Source organism: Typopeltis vanoorti, chromosome 2, assembly GCF_054136105.1.
Source record: "Typopeltis vanoorti isolate ZY-2024b chromosome 2, IOZ_Tvanoo_1.0, whole genome shotgun sequence".
NCBI classification, from domain to species: Eukaryota; Metazoa; Arthropoda; class Arachnida; order Uropygi; family Thelyphonidae; genus Typopeltis; species Typopeltis vanoorti.
Genome location: NC_143550.1, coordinates 20,369,621 through 20,394,576, shown reverse-complemented (window position 1 = coordinate 20,394,576; position 24,956 = coordinate 20,369,621). Strand labels below are relative to the sequence as shown.

Sequence of the window (24,956 nt, the reverse complement as noted above, 5' to 3'; positions counted from 1 at the left end):
AAGGGAGACTGTAACATATTTTTCGAACGGGTCCCTCTGCTTAAAACCCGAATGCGTCCCTTGGTATCCCGCGCGACGGACGATGCGGTATGAACATTTTTTGATGGCCTGATCATGTTACAGTTTGATAATGTCCTGTTAGCACAAGACGAAATGACACAGCAAAATAGGAAAGATTCCCCTCGAATACTCTAATAGCATTCGGGGGGAAGGAGCAAGAAGAGAAGAAAGAAAGAAGCAAGGGAGGAAGAGGAGGGACCAGTCTACAGATAATATAACAGATGTATATTACATGAAGTAAGGCATGGTCCAGCATCAGGTACCTATGGTTTGCCACGCCCGTACTCACTAAAGTGAGCCCCTGAGGAAGTAGTATATTATAGAATTAAATTAAAATGAATATATCTGATGAAAATAAATTAGATTAAATTAAAATAACATACTTAAATTTATTTTACAGAATTAAGGATGACAATTTCCCAGACTTTAGGGATAGTAAGAACGTCATTACGATTTAAGTTGGGTCTGTGATGTTGGGCTTCAGCACTTTCTGTATATAAACGCTCATGTTTATATAAGGATGTATGTAGAAGTTTGGTGTTTTTCCATTTGATCCTATAGTTTGGGTTTTCAACTCATTTTGAAGGTTTTGTGAAATTGGAAAATTGCATAAGTCACATTTTGCTTAAAAACAATATATTTTTGAAATGTATTTCTGGAACGCTGTGAAGAAAAAATTTTAACTTTTGAACCTAAACCAAAAATTTGGGTATGATATGTTGATGACATCTTTGCCATCTGGAGTCATTCTGAACAAGAACTATATCTGTTTCTAGATAAAATGAACATTCTTCATCCTTGCTTCAAATTCACACTAGAAAAAGAATCTTCACAAGGTATCTCCTTTCTGGATTTACACATCCAATGAAAAGAAGATTTCCATCTGCCATAAGCTGACGTTTTCAGGTTGTTGCATTCACAATTCATCTGTCCACCATCCATCTCAAAAATATGGCATCATTAAATCATTTCTAGCTAGAGCACACAGATTTTGCTCCTCTGAAGTATCTTTAAACCAAGAATTGGAAATCATCAAAAAATACAGCCGTACTAAATGAATATGATCCAAAAACAACTCATAAAAGCATCAGTCGCTTCCCCACATATCAACCTAGACAAGAACAAGTCCATAGGATTCCCATGCCGTATGTCAAAGGCATCCACGAACGTCTGTCAAAAATTCTGAAGAAATACAAACTTGCTGCTACCTACAAACCAAAATTTATTTTATTATCCATAATAAAATAAATTAGATTAAATTAAAATAAAATAACATACTTAATTTAATCTAAGTATGTAATTTATTTTACAGAATTAAGGATGACAATTTCCCAGACTGTAGGGATAGTAAGAATGTCATTACAGTTTAGCCAGCCTGGTTGGTTGAGTGGTTAGCGTATCCGCTCTCCAGCCAAAGGGCTGCGGGTTCGAATCCCACCTTGAGCATGGATGTTTGTGATTGTCTGTGGAAATAGTAGTGGCGGTGGTCGGCAGTAGATGATGTTCGTGTAGTTGCAGTCAGTTGGTGGATTGAGTAGCGGAGACAGAGTTGTAGAGCAGGCCTTCCCTCGATGAGTCTTTGGACTCCCTGGAGGTGTCAAATAATAATAATAATAATTTGTTACCTTCTTCTAAAGACAAACTCTCACCTTTGATGCTACTTGGCATTTATGAAGTTCCATGTTCCTGTAAGATGTCTTACTACAGCAGACAGGAAGATCTATTAGTAAAAGCATTTCTGAACATCAAGACCATATCCCTCTTATCAAACCGCACAAATCTGGCCTCGCACAACACAGAGTTGAAAACCCAAACCATAGGATCAAATGGAAAAACACCAAACTCTACATAGATTCTTATATAAACATGAGCATTTATATAAAGAAAGTGCTGAATCCCTATGTCACAGACCCAACTTAAACCGTAATGACATTCTTACTATCCCCTAAAGTCTAGGAAATTGTCATCCTTAATTGTATAAAATAAATTTATGTATGTTATTTTAATTTAATCTAATTTATTTTGTTATCAGATATATATTTATTTTAATTTAATTCTATAACACGCTAATGCATGCATAGTGGGATTCCATTGTTAGCATGCACCCTAGTTTATGTTATTCCTAGTATTGTTTGAAATAACTGTACTGATGATGTCCTAAGATACTTAGGACGAAATATTTACTTATAAAAAAATAATTTAATCTGTGGTTACGTGTGTATGTTTAGTTTTGAGTTATCCATTCTTTTAAGTTAGTTTTCCACACAGCATGGCACAATGCTATTGAAACCAAGTAACAAATGGTTTTAGCATGCAATCTCAAGCAATATTTCTGCCAAAAAGAATCAATATGTTCTTTATAACCTTAAATCCTAGTATAGTTTTTTTTTTTCTTCTTGTGATATGTAAGAATGATCTGGCATTTTCCCCCCAAAATAAACTAGTCTCGTTTACATTAAAACCTGTTGTGGTAAGTAATCCTCTTTTGAAATTGTTCCAGTCTTAAACTCCACAGCTGCTACTGTATGTGTACTAGCTGTAACCTCTCACTTTGATATGTAGTTTAGCACTAACATTAAATCTTTGAAACCATCCATGGCTTACAATGAATGTAGCACTAAATTCTCACCATTTACACTTTTTAGGCTTTCTCTTGTATGACCATAAGACTTATTGTCATCTTTTTGTTGTTGTTGTTGTTGTTACATGTCGTCAGTCCAAATCATCAGTAATTTTTCTATTTCATCTATTAATATGCTTTCATTTCTTGGAAATCATTGTAGATTGCATTGGCACAGAACTTTTTATGTGAATCATAATTCAGACTTTATCTTTTTTAATAGTTCTAAAAGTTGATTCATTCTATAAGTGCATGAAATGTCTACAAACTTATTACTTTTCTTTCTTGTCTTTTCATGTCTTTTAATAACTTCTTAGCCTTTATACTTATAATGCACCTCTTCTTACCATGGTGAATGTGTATTTTCAGCATTTTATGTTTCTCAGACACATTTAGGGTTTATATTTTGTTTATCATAAGTATTACATAGATTCACTAACATGATACACCTTCTACTGAAGGTAGAAGTAAGCTGGTGGTGCTGATGATGCTATAATCTGACATTAGCCAGATACTAATGGCATCTATTATGTATGCTCAAAGTGGCATATAATAGATGGTGTTGCTAATCATAAAAAATCAAAGTTTCACAACTGCATATCTAAGAATCTATGTAAATCAATAACTTACATCTTACTGTGTGCGTGTGTGCGTGCGTGTTTATATATATTAAGGCTTTGATTAGGCCATACATGGACTATTGTGCCCAGATTTGGTCACCTGGTTTTCAGAAGGATGAAGTGATGTTGGAGAGGGTCCAGAGGCGACTGACTAAGGTAGTTTCTGACCTCTGGAAATGTCGAGTATGAGGAAAGATTGAGAAGATGCAACTTGCAGAGTCTGGTGGACAGGAGGAGGAGGGGAGATATGATAGAGACCTACAAGTTATTAAGGATTTGTCATAGGATCAGTGCCGGAGAGGTTCTACAGAAAATAGTGGGGGATCAGAATCAGAGGTCATCCCTGGAAGCTGTATAAGGAGGATGTGAGTAGGGGAGTGAGAAGCAGGTTTTTTTCATGCAGAGTTGTGAATGATTGAAATGCCTTGCCAGAGAGTGTGGTGTCTGCAGAGAATTTGAGTGTACATTTTTGAAAATTATGGAGATAATTACTGTGTTTGAATAAAAACTTTAGTTCAATATAACTAAAATCTACATTCAATGTTTTGACCTTTATGTCGAGGTCATCTTCTGGAGCATACACACTATACACAGAAAACAAGCTACACTAGAATCAAACTAGTTTGTTAAAGTTACTGACCAACCGCTACAACAATTGTTGGCCTGACCTCTGGTGGAAAAAAAAAAAAAAATTATACATCGACGTTGGTTTGTTGAAATACATTGGATGCAACAACGTGTATGTATCTATCTATATACATATATTAACATCATGATTATACATGTACATTCCAGCCAGTTGGTATGGAATGGTTTCTAATACTAGCTGAAGATTGGCTAGAGTCCTGACTTATGCTGGATCTTATATATTAGGTAGGCTGAATGTGTGCCATCTAGATCCTTGGAATTTTCATGCCATCTTTGTTGTTGATATTTGGGTGGTTTATCAGGATTTTGGAGGTTTCCTTAAATTTCCTTTCATACCAGGTTTTTGTACGGTGTAAAGAGCGGGTGCTTTCCAATTGATTTGGTGTAAGGTGGAGCGCGTCATCTGAGAGGCCTGCTTCACCACAATGGTTATATTTAATGTGTCTTATGTGTTCTTTCTTATGTATAGGGATTGTCTGTCCTGTTTCACCAATGTACAGTAAGTTACAGGTGCAGCAGATGCAATAGACTCCAGGATGTGCCAATGGGAGGAGAGGATCTTTAGAGGAGCTGAATATGGTTTTAAGTTTAGTGGGTGGCTTAAAGGTGGCATTGAGGTTATGATGTTGTAGAATTCTGTTGATTTTTTCTGATAACCCTTTAATGTATGGGATGGCTATGATTTTACTGTAATCTAGATTCGTTTTTGTTGTTGTTTTATGGAGCATTTTATTAATAGTATTTTTGTTATAGCCATTATTTATGAATGTGTTGCTGATGATTTTTAGTTCTTGTTTCAGGGCTTTCTAGTTAGAGCAAATTGTTGTAGCTCTATTTTTAAGGGTGTTAACGACTCCATATTTTTGTGATGGGTGGTGGTATGAATTAGCATGTATGTATTGGCCCGTGTGTGTGTGTTGGTTTTCGGTAGACCGTGAAGAATAGACTGCCTGAAGGAAGACATGTGATTAGTGTGTCTAGGAACAGGAGCGCGTTTTGATTTCAATTTCAATGGTAAATTGTATGCGTTTGTGTTGTTTGTTCAGGTGGCTAAGGAATGTGTTTAGCGTTTGTCACCCGTGCGGCCAGATAGCGAACACATCGTCAACGTATCTAAGCCAGACTGTCGGTCTTAGCATGGCAGAATCAAGAGCCCTTTGCTCAAAATTTGAGCAAAGGGCTCTTGATACACACAAAAAAACAAATGATCTCATAAAAAAAGTGCCTTTCTGGACAGAAGAACTTAAAAAATACTTACAATCAAAACATCCTTTGATACCAAGAATCTATGGTGTTCCAAAGATCCACAGGACAGATGTACCTTTAAGACCAATAGTAGATGGAAGAGATTCACTGACTTCCAACTTGGCAAAATACCTCTTCAACATGATCTCACATCATATAGGAAAAACATTTTCCTTCATAAAATACAGTACACATTTATAGAAAAAGTGAAAGATATACATATTGGTCCATCAGACATCTTAGCAAGTCTAGACATTATCAGCTTGTTTACAAATGTCCTGAGACAAGAAATTTTGAATCTCCTAGAGGACCTCTTCCCTCCGGACATCTTGGATCTTTTTAAACACTGTATGAACAATACTTTTTTCACTTATCAAGACAGAATCTAGGAACATAAAGAAGGACTAGCCATGGGTTCATCATTATCACTGATATTAGCAAACTATTTATGGTAAAATTTGAAAACAGTGCTCTAAAGAATTACCATAAAAAACCAAAAATATTATTATTATTATGATGATTACGAGCAACTCCAGGGAGTCCTTAGACTCATCGAGGGAGGCCCAAATCATGTTCATTACAACTATTCGACATTCATACAATATCTATCATACCTCGCCTTAAACTCATTCACTGTCACAGCATCCACCACAGACTCTGGCAGCCCATTCCACTCATTCACCACTCTAAAAGTAAACAACCCAGCTCTAACATCCTTACTAACCACACTTTTGCCCAGTTTCCATGGCTGTCCCCTAATCCTCCAACAACCAGCCCTGTTCTCAAAAATATCTTCTGAATTAATTTTATAGAAACCCTTCAGTAATTTGAATGTCTCAATTGTATCTCCCCTCCTCCACCTATCAACCAATTTTTGCAACCTACAAATCCTCAACCTGTTCTCATAAGGTTCATTCCACAGACCTGCTATCATCTTGGTCACTCGCCTCTGCATCCTCTCAACCTGCTCCCCATCAAGAAGAAACCTAGGTGACCAAATCTCGGCACAGTAGTTGAGATTGGGGTCTTATCAAGGCTCGATACAGAGGAACAATAGCCTGCTTGTCTCTGCTTGTCAGTGTTCAGCAACCAAGTGATTTGAGGAGGTGATTTGGCCACTTTTGCAATGTGCCCCCTAAACTTCAACTCCTTATCCACAACACTCCTAAATCTCGTGCCTCATCAATTTCCTGGAGTACAGTTCCACCAATGTAGTAAACTGCTGCTAATCTTTTCACCCCAAAACGTATAACCTTACATTTTGCCACATTAAATTAACATCCATTCTCCTTAGCCCAGACCTCCAAGCTATCCAAATCATCCTGCAAAATTTTGACATCATCTGCATTCACTATTACCCTACCCAACTTTGCATCATCCGCAAATAAATGAACTGTTCCTCTCAGATCCTTTCCTATATCATAAATGAACAAATTAAACAGCAGCGGTCCAAAAACAGATCCTTGTGGCACACCACTAGTCACAGGCCGTCTTTTGGACTCTACTCCTGAATAAACTACTCTCTGATATCTCTCTGTCAACCACCCTCCTATCCATCTTACCAACCCTATATACATCCCCATATGCTGCAATTTACTGATTAGAATTCCATGTGGTATCCTGTCAAAGGCCTTAGCAAGGTCCAGTAGAATCACTGTAAACCCATTACCTTTATCAAGTTCAGCTATTACTATGTTATAATATGTGAGCAAGTTACTGAAGCATGATCCACCCTTCACAAAACCATGCTGTCCCCGATACAGTATCCCATTTTCATCTATCCAATCTTGTATTTTCCTCTTGACTATTTTTTCCAAGACTTTGATAACGATTCCTGTTATGCTGATTGGCCGGTAATTTTCAACAGCAGCCTTGGAATCACCTTTATGCAGCGGAACTATTTTCCCCTCTTTCCGTCCCCTTGGGACTGACCCAGACCCGAGGCTCAAATTAAACAAAATGGTCAAAGGCACTGACAATTCCTTACCCGCTTCACGTATGACACGAGCTGGTATACCGTCCAATCCCACAGATGTATTGACATTGGGGTTCTGTAATAGACTATTTACCTCTACTTCATTCATCTCAATTCCAGTATAAGCTGTTGGTTCTTCCATTCCTGCAATGTCACCACCTGGATGATATACTCTTGCAAAGTGCTCACTCAGTAATTCAACTATATTGACTGATTCGGTTACTTCCCTACCCTCAGCATTTTTTAAAATCATTCTGCCATGAACATTTTTCCTTTTACTTGCAACATATTGAAAAAACTGTTTGGAATTCTCTTTAGCCTGCATGGCCAATTTTCTTTCGTAGTCTGCTTTTGCTTTTCTTACCACCCTTGTTACCATCCTGGCCTGAGCTTTATGCTGTTCCTGCACCTTTCTCCTTAAATTCCCTCCACAATTGTTTCTTTTTTTGCAGCTCAAGCTTAATTGTGTTATTCATCCATTTAACCCTACTTGATTTATTATTCGGACTTTTGGTATATAGTCAACCATTGCCTCCTGCAAACACTTCTTAACCACCTCCCATGCACTATCAACATCCAGCCCTTGCAGTTTTACATGCCATAGCACTGAGCCAAGCACGCTCCTAAGCTTGTCATACTTACCAGCCCAGTAATTCCACATGTACCCTGTCTTAATTGTAAATTCCACTCCTTTACCACCTCCCATGCACTATCAACATCCAGCCCTTGCAGTTTTACATGCCATAGCACTGAGCCAAGCACACTCCTAAGCTTGTCATACTTACCAGCCCAGTAATTCCACATGTACCCTGTCTTAATTGTAAATTCCACTCCTTTAGCCACCTCCCTAGTCATGACCTTATGATCACTCTCACCAATTGGTGGCAACATGGTCATGTTCGTTACAGCCACATTCTCAGATGCAATTACTAACTCAAGCACTCTCTGCCCCCTAGTATTTTCCATTACATGCTGTTGCAGATAGTTGTCCCTTAATAACCGCATAAAATCCATTTCCTTCCTCCCATGTGCCCTCTCCTCTTTCCAGTCGATGTTACCATAATTGAAATCACTCATAATAATTACTCTCCTTCCACTGATTTCTTCTATTTGCCTATGCATACTATCCCCACCATCTATTCCATCACTTGGTCTATAGCAGCACCCAATTGTATATTTTGTTCTGCTAGACTTTTATCTCACACCATATAGCCTCAAATGTGCTCTTTTCTCTATCCTGCAGTTTAACTTCTATATTCTTTGGCTGCAACTCATCAGCTATCATCAATAACACTCCTCCCCCCCTTTTTTATTCTCCCTGTCACTCCTGAACATGCTATACCCATCGCATTGAATCCCACTAGCTTTATCATCTTCTGTCAGCCATGTTTCACTAATACCAACAACCTGTGGCCTGAAAGTGCCAACCAAGGCCAAAATCTCTTCTTTCTTGTTCCTAATACTCCTGGCCTTAGTGTACATGAATTGCAGAAGCCCATTAGTCCCATCCCTATTTTGATGCCTTATATTAACTATCCCATTCTGATCTGTTGTCCTTCGTTCTCGCTCGGGCATGTTATACTCATTCATACACTCAACTGCCTCCCTAAAGTCTGCATATCTACTCCCCCCCCCTTAATAAATCTAGTTTCCCTGAGTCTGTACATCCACTTCATTCATGAACACTTTTTCAAGCCTCCGTATACACCAAATACATTCAAATGTAAACCATCTTATATAAATCCTTTCGCCCATTGAACTCACTCCACACATCCACAAATTCCTCACCTCTCTCCATGCATAACCCACGCATAAAGTCATTGGCAATTATGGCCCTCCTTCTAAACACTTCACTGTCATACCGCAGAAAAATGCTCACCATCGTAACTCTCTCACTCTTCTCTTTTGCTACCTCAAGTAATTCCCTCACATCCTCTATCATTTCCATTTTGTCTTTTTTCAAATCATTTGTTCCTGCCACGATCATCATCTCTTGCACCCTCTGTTTTTGCACGCGAATAGATTCGCTGATGTCCTTTATGTTCGCACCCTGCTCAACCGAGCGATTTCACTACTTGCATCTATCTCACCATTTTCATTATCAATTAAATCATCCATTCGTTCTGTATTTCTACCTTCATTTACATTTTCAAAGACGCTCTCACACCTATCTGGTACTACCTCGCAATTCCTTATTACATCGCTAATTTCTATATTCTGACTATCTTTAACAATATCACTCTCACCACCCGAAACACGCTTGAGATTCTCATTCTCCTTACACTTTCTGCACATATTAACTCCACTATCACCATCTAACCAACTCCCACCGCTCTTCACAAAGCACAGACAGCACATTGCAGAAACTCTTTTATATCAAAACTCTTAAACAAACATGGCGACCTGGCCGCCATTTTTTTCTTTATCGGTGCCATATGTATGCTATCTTATCTTAAAAATAATAATTAAAATAACACAGAAAACACACAAAAATTGCACAGACACACCAAGAAACAAAAAGCAAACAATACTACGTAAAATTCTAGTAAAATTGCCATTGATAACATAAAATACTACTAATATTTTCAGAAGCTCTCGACAAGCCGATGGAATGGAACAACAGGTGAACTTATCAATTTTAAAGATTATTTCAACAATTTGCACAACACCATAAAATTCACTTGAGAACAAGAAGAAAATAGAAAACTTCCTTTCTAGATATAGAAAACTTTCCTTCTCAGTATATAGGAAGCCAACCAACACAGGAAGATTTCTAAATGCAGCCTCACACCACCATCCTTCACAAAAAATAAGCTTAATTAAAACTCTTCGAGACAGAGCATACAATATCTCCAGCACACAAGAAAAATGTAATGAAAAACTAAAATACTTAACACAAATTCTCCAACAGAATGTGTATGAAACAAAACCCATCAAGAGAATCCTTAAAATGCTTCCAACTAACAACACAATAAAACAGGATTTCAAAAATACAATCTCACTTCCTTATATCAAAAATGTTACAGATAAGCTAGCTAAATTAATGAACAAACACAACGTAAAAGTAGCCTTCCTTCTTATGGAAGAAATCTCAAGATTCCTACATCCACCAAAACTACCTCATCATCCTCTTAAAAAACCAGGAGTCTACGAAATCCATTGCTTTTGTGGGATTTGCTACGTAGGACAGACAGGAAGATCTGGAGAAATATGCATGACTGAACACCAAAAAGATGTACAATACAAAAGAGAACAAAAAACGGGTCTTGCTTTCCATACCACTTCCACTGGACACGATGTACTCTGGCAAAAAACGACAATGTCATACATAGAAAACAACTGCTACATAAGAAAATTTAAAGAAGCTGCTAATATGCTGAAAAATCCAACCCAATGCAATAAAAATCAAGGTTTAATTCTCAATCAAGTGTGGTCAGCTCTAATAAAAAATATCTACCTCAATCTGAGCTCGGACTGTATGAACGAGAACAAGAACACGTGACATCGTCCAGTATTGTTCAACGTCAATAACGTTTTCTATCTGCATTCTGTTATTTGAGTTTATGAATAGCCAGATTGTTATGATTTGTATTTATTAATTTCTCTTGTTTAAACTTTAAGTTATACTATTTACCCCTGAAGATGTAAATTCTATGATTTACGAATCTTGTAGGGAACTATTATTTCAGTATGTTGTATAACTGAATAATAAAATATGTGGTGTAATCACCGAAATATGTCTTTTGAACCAATTAGCCACAGAAGTCTACGCCTGCAATTTATCTGTCTCTGCCGTATGCCTTTATTCTCCCATTCCCCTAGCAACTATCATAAGAGGTTTAGATAAACCAGAGTTGCTATTGGCAACTCTAGTTTATTTGTTCTAATACTCTCACTTACCAAGAGAACAGTCTCTCAAAATGCTTGCATCTTTTCATATTCAAATGTCACTCATCTCTTGGCAGCTCTTTTCTATCCTTAGATACATTTCAAACATTCATTTATTACAGACTCCTCTCTCTCTCATTTCATTCATTTTTGCTTCTCTTTTCTTCAGTCTGCATCATCATATCTGGATAATACACTTGCTGTCTTTCCTCACACCTTTCTGCTGCTCATGTCAACCACATTCTCATTTTGTTTCATTGCCATATTCACACTGTATTCTTTAAGTCGCACATTTCTGACATTCTAACCTACAAACCACGAATCACTGAATCTTGGTACATCACATTCCTCAAATAATTGTTCATTCCCTACCTACATCTCTTTTACCTTCTTTCCTCTCATCTGTCTGTCCATTGATCCTGTACTCTCTTGATTTTCTCTCACTAGCCATGGGGTACTCTTTTATCCACCATGGCGAACTGCTACTTGACATTTAGAGGATTCCTTGTTCTTCTCCATTTATCATAAGCCTTCCCTTTTTCTGAGTGCACTATTGATGATATTTTTAGTTTGGCCACATTCTGAGAATGCAATTATTCTCTTCTTAGAACTAATTATCTTTCATTCTAAGATCATTTTCATTATGGAAAAAAAAATTTTGCTGGTTTACCTTTCTTGGATATGCTCACCTATAACACCCACTGGTAACTTAAGTAACTGTGTTTTTCACATATCTACTTTCATTAGTAGATGTATTCATTTCAGTGTGACTCAGCCCATCATCCATCTCAAAATAAAATAGGCACCGTTATGACCTTACTTAACGAAGCTTACATTATTTCTTCATTGCAACATGAATTCAGCACTGTTAAATCTACCATTAAACTAGGTATTTAATCTCTGAAAGATTCAGTACATTATGCATACATACAACTTTATCTCTCACAATTTATCATATATAGAATACCTGCCTCTTACATTTTTAGAATCTCTCTTTAAACTTATTGCTAGAATTCTGAAGCCTAGGCTTACACATACATTTTTCCCTATTAACTCGCTCATTTCCTCAACAATGCTAAACTTTCATTATTGTGCTATCAGGCATTTACCACATCTCATTTGTCATTAAGCATATTACCTATTTGATAAAGAAAGTTAAAGAACACCAATATTATATCCACGACCAGAAATCCCACAAGTCCAGTCTTGCTCTACATATTGTTGATATGGAACACAAGGAACTTCTGTTCCGAGTCAACATGATGTAGAGCAAGTTCCTTTGGTCTGACTTATAATGCTTTATTTGTAGAAGTCATTTTAAATATGAATGTTTATTTAAAGAAAGCTTTGAGGCATTATTACATTGTCTCAATTTAAATTGATAGGCAGAGAAGAGGGGGATATGATAGAAACATTTAAATTACTAAAAGGTTTTTATGAGATTGATGCAGGGGAAATATTTCAGCTGGGCGATAGTGATAGAAGAACAAGAGGCCATTCCTGGAAATTAAGGAAAAGTGTGGTTAACAAGGTTGTGAAAACTAGATTTTTTGCACGGAGGGTGGTGTATGAGTGGAATGCATTGCCTGATTCAGTTGTAAGTTCTTCGTCTGTAAATGAATTCAAGAAGAAGTATGACAGATATTGTTTTGATTGTTTGGATCTCCTGTGATGAGTCTACTGACTCTCTGGAGATACCAATAATAATAATAATAATAATAATAAATTCTAATGATTGTACTTCCTTACAACCTGTGAAATTTGAATTCTTAATAACTGTAAATAATGTTGTATGTGTGAACCAATCAAGTATCATTATTCTGGCTGTTGTCATGAATCAGTGGTGCACAAAGGGGGGGAAGGGGTCCTTCCCCCATCCCCAAAGAAGGGAAAAAACACTAGAAAATTTTCCAAAAATCTTTTCCTAATTAAAATTCTTTTTTTTTTTATGTTGTGTCATGTCTTCTATTTCTATACTACTTATGAATTAGCGATCATTGCAGATGCTCAGTCATAGGTCATATGCAATGCATAGTGTGTATTCTTAAATCGTCTATCAACTCGCTCCCCCTTCCCAAGATTAAATCCTGAGTGTTCTACTGTCATGAATTGAAATGGTCTGTTGTAGTTCTGCCTTTCAAATTGTTCCCTGTTATGTCACTGATGGAGAGTTTCTGTTCAAAATATTTGAATTTCATATTTTCAATATACTTTTTTATTTGGGATACATGTTCCTAAAATTATTAAACTTGCCTCTAATGACCACTTCCTTTTGTGTGCAAAACAACTTTCATATACATTTATCACCATATCCGAAATTTAGGGGACACATAGCCAAAATTGTGAAGACAACAAGACTTCTGGGAATGATGTGGACGACACTAACTTGTAGAAGTGGGGAGATTCTTGTTCCATTGTATAAGGCTTTGGTTAGGTCACACATGGACTACTGTGCCCAGATGTGGTCACCTAGCTTTCAAAAGAACAAAGAGATGTTGGAAAGGAAGCAACTGACTAAGGTAGTTTCTGACCTCTGGAATGTTGAATATGAGGAAAGATTGAGAAGATGCAATTTACAGAGTCTAGTGGATAGAGGAAGAGGGGAAATATGATAGATACTTACATGTTGCTAAGGGGTTGTTATAGGATCAATGTTGGAGAGGTTCAACAGGAAACAGTGGGAGATCAGGGGAGATCCAAAGGTCATCCCTGGGAACTGTGTAAAGAGGTGTGAGCAGAAACGTGAGAAGCAGGTTTTTTTCATGCAGAGTTGTGAATGATTGGAATGCCTTGCCTGAGAGTGTGGTGTCTGCAGAAAATTTGAGTGTGTTTAAGGTGCGGTATGATGAGCTGTGTGTGTATGATAAAAGGACCTCCTAGATGAGTCTTTGACTCCATGGGGTCTTGGGTAATAATAATATTGATTACAACACAGAATTATAAGAAAATAATTAATATTTATTAACTTATTAGCTGGTATTATATCCAGCATCTTCAGAGCATTGTTTCGTGTACTGTTTGTCACAGTACACGAAACAACAACAATTTGGTATAATAGTGGGACTAGTTTAAAAAAAAAAAAATTGTAACAGACAACAAAGGAACTGAAGTCCTAATTAGGTGACATCTGTGTTAGAAAAAGAGAGAAGACAAGTATTAATTAGATCTTAAAATGAATATCTCCCAGATTTCTGGTATATTTATACAGCCATATTTGTTGAGTTTGTATGTGTTTTAAAGTACTATTGATTCCTAAAACAATCTATCTGACTTATAATGACTTTTGTGTAGCACTTTTGCTTTCTTTCATATGATACTGTCTGAAAGGGTATCCAAGGCATGGTCTGCTAGACTCAACTTGCCATAACAATACTGCCAGATGTATTTTTTTTGTTCACTAAGGCAGATGTCAACAGTTCTTTCTGTCTGTCCATAGTAAGCCAGGTCACAAGAATAGGGCACTTTGGATGTGATAAAGAAGTGCGTTTGTTCTTAGGTGAATGGATGAGAGTTGCCAATTTGACGTGATTTAAATATGATGCATAGCTGATATTTATTAAACACCCTAGATATTATTAAGTGACACTGCCAAAGAATCCAAAGACTTATTGAGGGAGGGAGCCTACTTCTACAACTCTGTCTACACCACAATTATCAATTATATTGAACCACTACTACCATCATCTACACCAATGGCATCTACTGCTCGCTGCCACCAGTAGTTTTTTCTTTTTTGTCCGAAAATTGCATGTTCTCAAGGCCGATTTGTCTGTATGCAGGATGAAAAACCCGAGTTTCTGGGAGAAAAAAATTCTGGTACTTCGATATGAGATTGGCTACCTCACCTTCAACTGAAAAAGCCCATATAAAGATTCCTCTTGTCATGACGAGAATCAAACTCAGGCCTTTTCCAATTGAAGGGCACAACATACCATCGTTCTTCCAATTGTGCTACAGAGATGCTATCTTTTCAGATGAGTCTTGAATATATGGGATGGTAACAGTTTTGCTGCAGTCTTGTGTGATAGCCAGTAGAGGGAATTTCTGGGAGCATTTAGTACCCTCTTAGCAACTTGTACCATTCTATCCTATGGGGATTATAGCCGTTGGCTAAGAAAGTGATGCAAGTGAGCTAGTTCATCAGTAAGAGCATTGTCATTGGAACAGAGCTAGATAGCTCTAGCTCTGTGAATTAGTGTTTTTAGGATACCATACTGTTTAGCTGGATGATGGTGTGAATTGTTTGTGCAGATATCTCCCTGTATGTGTGGGTTTTCTATAAGCAGAAAAAAGATAAGGAACCATCTGGAAGACGTGATTAGTGTATCTAGGAAGGCAGATGGTCATTAGCTTCCTGTTCCATTTTGAAGTGGATTTTAGGGTATTGGCTATTTAAATGCACTAAAAATGTATCCAATGTTCATAAGAAAGATTCCGGTAATTGGACCACATGTTTATTAAGATAAATAACAATAAAAAACAAACCCGACAAGTTTCGTAAGTCGTTTGACTTTCATCTTCGGGGGCCAAAGATAACTTAAAGTTTAAGCACAAGAAATGAGAAATTACTCCAAATAGTTCATTCTATGCAGTTGTGGCCATCTAACTGTTCATTAAATTAAATATCTGAATGCAGATTCAGTGCAATGCTAAGTTTGAACAATGCTGGATGCTGTCACGTTCTGTTGTTCATGCTCACATTGTCCGAGGTCTGACTTGGGTATATTTTTTTATCAATGCTGACCAAACTTGGTATGGAATTAGGCCCTGGTTTTTGTTGCATTGTGTTGGAATTCTAAGCATGTTTGCAGCTTCTTTAAATTTCCTTATGTAACAGTTTTTTTCGATGTAAGACATGTTTGTTTTTTGCCAGAGTACATTATGGCTGGTGGAAGTTGTATGGTATGCTAGACCTGATTTGTTCTCTTCCTTTTTTGCACGTCTTTTTGGTGTTCATTCATATGAATTTCCCCTGAATTTTTTTCAATGTAAGACAAACATGTCTTACATTGAAAAAACTGTTACATAAGAAAATTTAAAGAAACTGCGAACATGCTTAGAATTCCAACTCAATGCAACAAAAACCAGGGCCTAATTCTACACCAAGTTTGGTCAGCATTGATAAAAAATATACCCAAGTCAAACTTCGGACAATGTGAATGTGAACAACAGAACATGACAGCATTGTTCAAACTTAGCATTGCACTAAATCTGCATTCGGATATTTAATTTAATGAACAGTTAGACAGCCACAACTGCATAGAACGAACTATTTTGAGTAATTTCTCATTTCTTGTGTTTAAACTTTTAGTTACCTTTTAACCCCTGAAGATGCAAGTCAAACGACTTACGAAACTTGTCGGGTTTGTTTTTTTATTGTTATTTATCTTAATAAACATGTGGTCCAATTACTGGAATTTTCTTATGAACTGTTAAACCACAGAAAACTATGCCTACAATTTATCCAATGTGTTTTTGACATAGCATAGCCAAATCACTGGTTTGAGAGTGGCTGTATTCCAAATTGTTGTTTTGTGTACTGTGACAAACTGTTCTTGTGCTCTGAAGATGCTGGATATAATACCAGCAAAATATCAGCTAATGAGTTAATAAATATTAGTTATTTTCTTATCGCTCTGTCTTCTAATCCAGTGCTTCCTAAACTTATGGATGTAAAGGCTCCCTTGGAAAAATTAAAATATTTCACTGCCCCCATTGAAAAAAAAAAAATGTAATACAGAGATATATATAATATTTATTGTATTTATATTCAATACAACACATACAGCGAATATTGTAAAAATCAAATGCAAATGTTACATTTTTAGCATCTTACATACACATTTGACATGGCACACTTAGTTTTAAAACATTTCAAATTTGTTTTCATTATTTCACGGTCCCCCAACCAAACTAACAGCCCCCAAGGGGGCTGTGGCCCACAGTTTGGGAAGCACTGTTCTAATCAATACGATGAAAATAAATTAACATATACTGTCAGCACATAAGCCTTTCCACATGTTTCTTTATACCACCCTCTGCACTTAGCAAATTTCCTGTTATCATTAACTTATTACCAAAAAAAAGTATAATTTTCTCTCCATTATTGTACTTTCTATTCACAAAAGCTTGGTTTGCAGAGTAGTTAGTGTATCTACTCTCCAACAACAGGCAGCTAGTTTGAATTCTGTTATGAGCATGGATCACTCAGTGATTGTTTGTCTTCAAATAGGAGATGAATTTCATTGCCTGGTGTGAGACTGCTGCCCAGCTTATTAGAGACCTTAAAGTGGCTTGAACAAGTTCTGGTGTTGATCTCTAGAGTAGGGGTCCAAGATCAGGTAAAAAAAAAAGAATTAAAAAAATATAAAAACGAAAATTAATAAAAATAGAAAAAATCCTTAGCTTTCCTATGGTACATATGCACTATAAGCTTACAGCATGTGTTTAGGCTTAGGTGCTGGTTTACACTCATAATACAATTTAATGGAATAATTGCAGAATAATGTAATAATTAAGCCTGCTGTTTAATTATTTCTCTTTGTGCTATAGTAAGGATTATGTTGTTGCCTTTGTGGCATTTACATAATGCGTGGAGATATATAAGGCTTTACGGGTGTAACGTGAATGAGGAGTTAGTTGGAAAAGAGATCAATGCAGCTTGAGGGATTTTCAAAAACTATCTAGTAGATGCAGTGTCTAAATGTATTCCAAGGATGAGAAGGTTAAATAAGGTAGGTGTGGGATGGATGAATAAAGCATGCGATACAGAGAAAGAGAGCATTGTGGAGGCAGCATAAGAGAAGTGGAAATAACCAATTCCATGAGGTCTACAAAGACCAAGCAAGGAGGGTGACTTGGTTGGTGAGGATAGCTAAAGAGAGGTATGAACAGCAATTAGTGAATGAATCCAAAACGAATCCTAAGGAGTTCTTTCGATATGTAGCCTGCAAAAGAAAGAATGATTATGGAAGGATGACATTGATAGGAGAAACTGGTATAAAGACAGCTGTTGCAGAATGTGTGGTGGAGATACTTAATGAGCAGTTCATAAAGGTCTTTCAATCTTGTGAATGTGACTACATGCAGGTATTGAGAGCAGTAGATGATAGGGAGGAGAGACTGACTGTAGGTGAGCAAGAGGTGTATGGGGAGTTGAGTAAACTAGATGTTAATAAGGCTGTGGAACTTGATAATATATCACCACGTATTCTGGAGGAATGTGCCAGGGAATTGACACCTGCCTTGACATATTTTTTTAATACGAGTCTTGCACTCAGTTGAGTTCCTAAGGAGGGCAAGATTGTGCAACTTCATAAAGGAGGTGATCGAACTCGAGCATCAAATTATAGGCCTATCTGTGTGTCAGGTGTTGTGGTTAAGTTGTTGGAGAAGCTTGTGAGAATCCTAGGATCCAGAGTTGGGTTGACAACAATAGTATTATCTTTGGACAGCATGGATTTGCTAAAGGGAGGTCATGTTTTAGTAATCTACTTACTTATTACAGTAAAGTGACTGCTTCCTTGGACAGAGGAGAAGGATACACAGTAATATACTTGGATTTCACGAAGGCTTTTGATAGAGTACCTCATCATAAATTGATAGTCAAACTAGAGCAGATGGGATTGGATATTAGATTAGTGCATTGGATTTGAGACTGGCTATCTGATAGGTATCAACAAGTTGTGTATGTGGGAACGATATCCAGGAAAGTCACTAGTGGAGTGCCTCAGGGTCTGTTTTAGGGCCATTACTGTTTAACTTGTATATTAATGATATAGGTAAATATTTGGATGGAGTTGTTTGCAGATGATGCAAAGTTGGGATGAACCATGAAGAGTAAAGATGTTGTGGCCTTGCAAGAAGACTTGAATAAATTGAGTGATTGGGCAAGCAAATGGGGATGTGAGTTCAATGTTGCAAAATGTAAGGTTTTAAAATTTGGAAAACAAAGATGGGAAGCAGAATTTATGCTTGATGAGAATATATTGTTGGAGGTGGAAGAAATAAGAGATCTGGGAGTGATAGTGGATAAGGATCTGAAATTTAGGGGACACATAGCCAAAATTGTGAAGACAACACAAAGGCTTCTGGGAATGATGCGGAGGACACTGATGTGTAGAAGTAGGGAGATTGTTGTTCCTTTGTATAAGGCTTTGATTAGACCACACATGGATTATTGTGCCCAGATTTGGTCACCTGGTTTTCAGAAGGATGAAGAGATGTTGGAAAGTGTCCAAAGGCGACCGACTAAGGTAGTTTCTGACCTCTGAATTGTCGAGTATGAGGAAAGATTGAGAAGATGCAATTTGCAGAGTCTGGTGGACAGGAGGAAGAGGGGGAAAATATGATAGAGACCTATAAGTTGGTAAGGGGTTGTTATAGGATCAATGCTGGAGAAGTTCTACAGAAAATAGTGGGACATCAGGGAGAACCAGAGGTCCTCCCCGGAAACTGTATAAAGAAGGTGTAAGTAGGGGAGTAAGAGGAGATTTTTCTTGTGCAGAGTTGTAAATGATTGGAATGCCTTGCCTGAGAGTGTGGTGTCTGCAAGGAGTTTGAATGTGTTCAAGGCACGCTCCCAGATGAGTCTTTGACTCCATGAGGTCTTGGGGTAATTATAATAATAATAATAAGGCTATTGGATAGATTTCCTTTTGGCAGTGATGTTTGTCATAAGATGTTACCAACAACACCAGGCTTGACATATAAACCTGAGGTGTTGGCATCATTAGAAGGTAAGTTGTGCCACATAATTCCTAAACTAGGAACTTGCTGAGGTGCCTGCGAAGTTGTGACCAAGGCTAATACTTTTTATAGTTATTCTCAACTGCAGAACTATGAAAATAATTATATTTTTTAAAATGTTAATCTTTCATTTTCTGAAATTATTATTATTATTAATACGTGACTCCTCCAAGGAGTCCAAAGACTCATCGAGGGAGGACACCTACTCTACAGCTCTCCGTCTCCGCCACTCAATCGACTAACTACAGTGAACTGCATCATCTACACCAATGGCACCTACTGCCCACCACTACTAGTATTTTCACAATCACATACATCCATGTCCATGGTGGAATTTGAACTCGCATCCTTTTGGCTGGAGAACAGATACAGTAATCACTCCGCCAACCAGGCTGACATCGTAAACTAAACTTCTAACCTTCTGTTCCACCCCAGCTTTCCTTATAGTTGAACTCGCCTTTATTCATCAAACTTTCTACCTTCCTGTCCAATGATTACAATGCCAAAAACATCCACAAATTATCTGTCCCTTCAATCTCTTCACATCCCTCTCAACATAAGACTACACTAAAGCTATTGCTATTTCCTATATTATTATTATTATTATGTGACACCTCTAACGAGTCCAAAGACTCATTGAGGAAGGGCACCTACTCTACACATCTTCATTCCCACCACTTAATCCACCAACTACAGCAAACTACCACTGCCATCATTGCCAATGCCATCTACTGCCCACCACTAGTATTTTTTGTTTGTAAATTTCATGTTCTCAAGGCCAATTTGTCTGTATGCAGGATGAAAAACCTGAGTTCTGGGAGAAAAATCCCTGCTACCTTCATATGAGATTGAATCCCTGCTACCTTCATATGAGATTGTCTAACTCATCTTCAATTAAAAAAAACAAAACATATAAAGATTCCTCTCATGATGACGAGAATCAAACTTAGGCATTTTCCAATTGAAGGGCACAATGTATTGTTGTTCTTCCAGTTACACTTTGAAGGACTGACTATATCTGAGACACTTCAGAAAAAAATAGTCAGAACCTTAAAGAAATATAAACTCTGCACTGAAGCTAGTGTCATTTGAAGCTAGCTTTCCTTCTCTGCTCTCCTAAGGATCTGCTTTCTCTCCGCTCTGTTCCAGGTGTTCCTTGTTCTTGCAGCTTATGTTATGGTCAGACTGGGAACATCCAATTAGATGAACACAATAAGTGCATTCAGTTATGGTCACTCAGGTCTAGCTCGGCCTTTCCTTGGATGCTGTACAAAGAATTAGATGGAACAAAACTGTTATTCTCTCACAGTAAATACAAACTTGAAAGACTTTTTTAAAATCAGTACAAGATTTAAAAAACCAGTGCTTAATAGATATGGTTGCATTCAATTTCTCAAGATTTGGGAAACTTTAATTCTTAAGTCTCCTGCCCAACAACTAAGGCTACCCAACAGCACCCATAGACGACACTTATCATAAGACTTTAATCTTTATATAGTCTAATTTCATATTTTCCACTTAATGTTTCTTTTGTGTTTTGTGTGTATTATTCCAATTTTAACCCTGTATTCTTGAAGATATTGAAATGATTAAACCTGCTGTTTAATTATTTCTCTCTGTGTTGTTAAATTATATTATGAGTTTACAACCTTTTGTGTGTGGGGGAGTTGCATTAAAAAAAAAAAAAACATTCATAACAGCAAGTCAGCTTAATCCATGCAGCAGAACAACTTTATCTCCCTTATCTGTCATGATTCTGGCACTCTTAAAGCCAGAATCAGTTTTTTATTTTTATTTTTTATTTTTTTATTTTTTATTTAAGTGTTTAATTCTCAGCTCAATCACAGTGCTAACGTATGATAGATCTGTAGCCCTTCAAGGATTGGACTTGCATTAAAAACAAACAAGGTGGGAGGTACTAGTACCAGTTTTATGCATGCCACTTCTCATCTTTGATTCATTTACACCTGCCTTGACCTCTTCCCTTTTTCACAACCCGTCCTTTTTTCTCCATGCATCTCAAGCCATCCCCCTTGTTTTTATATTCCCTGCCCATCTTTATCTGTTCTCTCTCATTATCAAGTTAGAAAGACCTGAGTTTAAATACCATTTAAGGATGCAAACTAAGGATGAGTTAACTGGTCTCATGGAGGTGGAAGAGTTCCCTTTGAAACTTCAGATTTTTTAGTTTGGGTAACAAGCAAGAACATATGCAATTAACAGACATAATACAATGGCCTCAAGCCTTAGCTGCTTCAGTCCATAATTGAAAACACCCCAACCCAATGCAACTCACATTCTCATCTCTCACTTCTTCCACTAATTTCTACACTGCTCTCCTTTCTCTTTTCATTCACAACTATTTTTTTCATTCTCACCTATCACACTGTTACTCTTTCACATCTCTTTTTGCATCCTTAGATCTTGCATTCATTTTTTCCTCTTATTATCTTTCTTTTAAGCAGCTACCTCTCAAGAGGTCTTGATCAACTCCATTTTTGATGTAGTCTGTCACTCTTATAGAGTTCCATCTGCCCTTTTAATTCTCACACATTCACAAACTGTATTTTCTTCTAATACAACTCTGCCAATGTATTTTTATCAGTTTTACTTTGTTTCAACTCATCACTGTTATATCTGTATGACTTGCTAACTACCCTTTCCTGCTACATTAACATACTCTTCTCAGTAACTTTCTGATATCAGTCCTGACATTCTCTTTCTGTACATCCATTCTTATTATGACCACTAATTATTTTGGTCATATCCAAAGCTTCAATTACTCCACTCATTCTCCTTGCTGGAAAGGAAGGAGAATGTGCTGTTTTAGGAGATGTTTTCTGGACGAGTTAGTGTGTCAATGCAGGGAAACTAGAATTCCCAGGGTGGATGGTAGCAGGGGGTGGCCTCTTGTGGGAATGGGTGCTTGGGGGAAGAGAGACAACATCAGGTAACACTGAGTCCAGTGGAGTCTGGAGGGAATAATGATAGGTATAGAAGCAGTTACATTTTTATGCTCTATACCAGTGTTTCTCAACCTTTCTAAGGCCAAGGACCAGTAAAATGTTGAAAACAATTCTACGGACCACTAAGTTACAGAGGCCTAGCTTGCGGGTGGGTCATATGCCCCGGGTGGCACTTTTTTGGCGTTTAATGAGTGATGAAATGTACTTCGACAATGTCATCGATGATTTTGCGAACAGAAAAGCAAGAAAAATAACATTTTAGAATGTTGGAATTCAAGTTTTACTTTAATTCCAAAATTAAATGCTGTTTATTTTTGTAATTTACTTTAATTACAAAAATAAACATACTGTTTTTAATTTATTTCCTTATACGTCATTTTGACTTTTCGTAATTTTTTTAAAAACCTAATTAGGAATTACCAACATTTCAGAAAAACTGTGCCATATATAACATAAGAAATCTAAAAGCATGTTTTGAATACATGTGGAAACATAATTAAATTGAAAGTAAACGATTAAAAGTGTATCATCATTGAACAAAATGTTAATTTTTATTAAATAAATAAATAATATGATCTAATTATGTTACTACTTACTTTTAATGAGATGATTGAGCTTCTCGGCCCTTGCAGAGTTGGATATCTGGCTCAATATTGGTCAAAATCAGTCGAATATTGGCACACATATGAAGATGATTTCTGTATTTTGTTTTTATTTGAAGGAGCGATGAAAATCCTTTCTCACAAAGATAGGTTGTAGAGAATTGCATGATGATTTTCAATGCTTCTTCAGATAATTAAGGAAATTCACTTTTCAAAATCGAGCCGAACCAAGATCACGGAATTGCATTTTAAGTCCACTGTCACTTGAAAGCTCAATTAACTGTTCTTTTTTCGATAACGAAAGGTCGTTCTCATGACTGCAAGCCTGAAATGGATCGCGAACCCACAGAAATTTCTTATAAAAGTTATTCGGAAAATATGTTTCAAAATTCTGTTTCAGATTTTTGAGGTGTTCACAAACCCTCTCCAGAAACTCAGAATTAACAAAAATATCATTTTCCACTAAAAAGGATTCCAATGTTGGAAAAGGTGCAAATTGTCTTTCTTTTACATAATTAATCTATAAAGCCAGTTTTTTCTCGAATGCTTTTATTTTGTCGTAGGCATCAAGAACAGTTAAAGAATTTCCCTGAAGGGAGAGATTTAGTTCATTTAATTTCGAAAAAATGTCTGAAAGACAGGATAGTGTCGATAACCATGCTTTGCCAACAAGGAGTGATGCAAAATCAGAATTACGTTCATTTACAAATAATAAAACTTTGTGCCTTAATTGAAATAACCTTGTTAGTATTTTGCCCCTGGAAAGCCAGCGAATTTCAGAATGAAGCAAAAGTTGTATATATTCACTGCCCATTTCATCGCAGAGTACTGAAAATATCCTGTTATTTAACGGTCAAACTAATAAAATTAACTAGCTTTACAGCGTTATATAGCACAGTTTTAAATTTTGGTGGCATTCCTTTGGAGGCTAACACTTCCCTATGTACTCAATTCATATCCGGAACTACTTCCTTGACCATAGAGACAACCCCCATTATGCCTGCCTGTAAGGGCACGAGCTCCATCCAAACAGAAGCCTATACATTTTTCCCACTGGATCCCTTTGTGCATTATGTAATTATTGAGAGTGTGAAATATTTCTCCAGTTGTTTTCCGGATGGCATAGTTCTACAAAACAGAATATCATCATGAATGTTGTTATCATGCGCATATCTTACGTAGCATATTAACTGCACATCACTTGTAACATCAGTATTTCATCTATTTGTAATGCATAATAAGGGCTCTTCTTAATGCATTTTTGAAAATTATGGAGACAACTACCGTGTTTGAATAAAAACTTTAGTTTAATATAACTAAAATCTACATTCGACGTTTCGAACTTTATGTCAAGGTCATCTTCTGGAGCATACAACTGTACACAGGAAACGAGCTACACTACAATCAAACTGGTTTGTTAAAGACACTGACCAGCCGTTACAACAATTGTTGGCCTGACCTCTGGTGAGAAAAAAAAAATTAATTTAAAAAAAAATAAAAATAAAAATTTTTTACTTCAACGCTAGAGTCCTATTATTAGTGTTGTCTACTATATACATATATTAACATCATTCCATCCAGTTG

General features: G+C 36.8%; 1 protein-coding gene across 3 annotated transcripts in view; it reads left to right on the top strand.

The window, feature by feature from the left end:
* Window positions 1-24,956, top strand: part of LOC150108862 (uncharacterized) — a 299,142-nt gene that overhangs the window by 12,841 nt on the left and 261,345 nt on the right. The window contains exon 2 of one of the 3 annotated variants that reach the window (XM_090410451.1): window positions 17,289-17,397. The exons of the other annotated variants lie outside the window; for them this stretch is intronic. The gene's annotated coding sequence lies outside the window, so the exon portion shown is untranslated. The remainder of the gene's footprint in view (window positions 1-17,288; window positions 17,398-24,956) is intronic. 3 annotated transcript variants of the gene reach the window in all.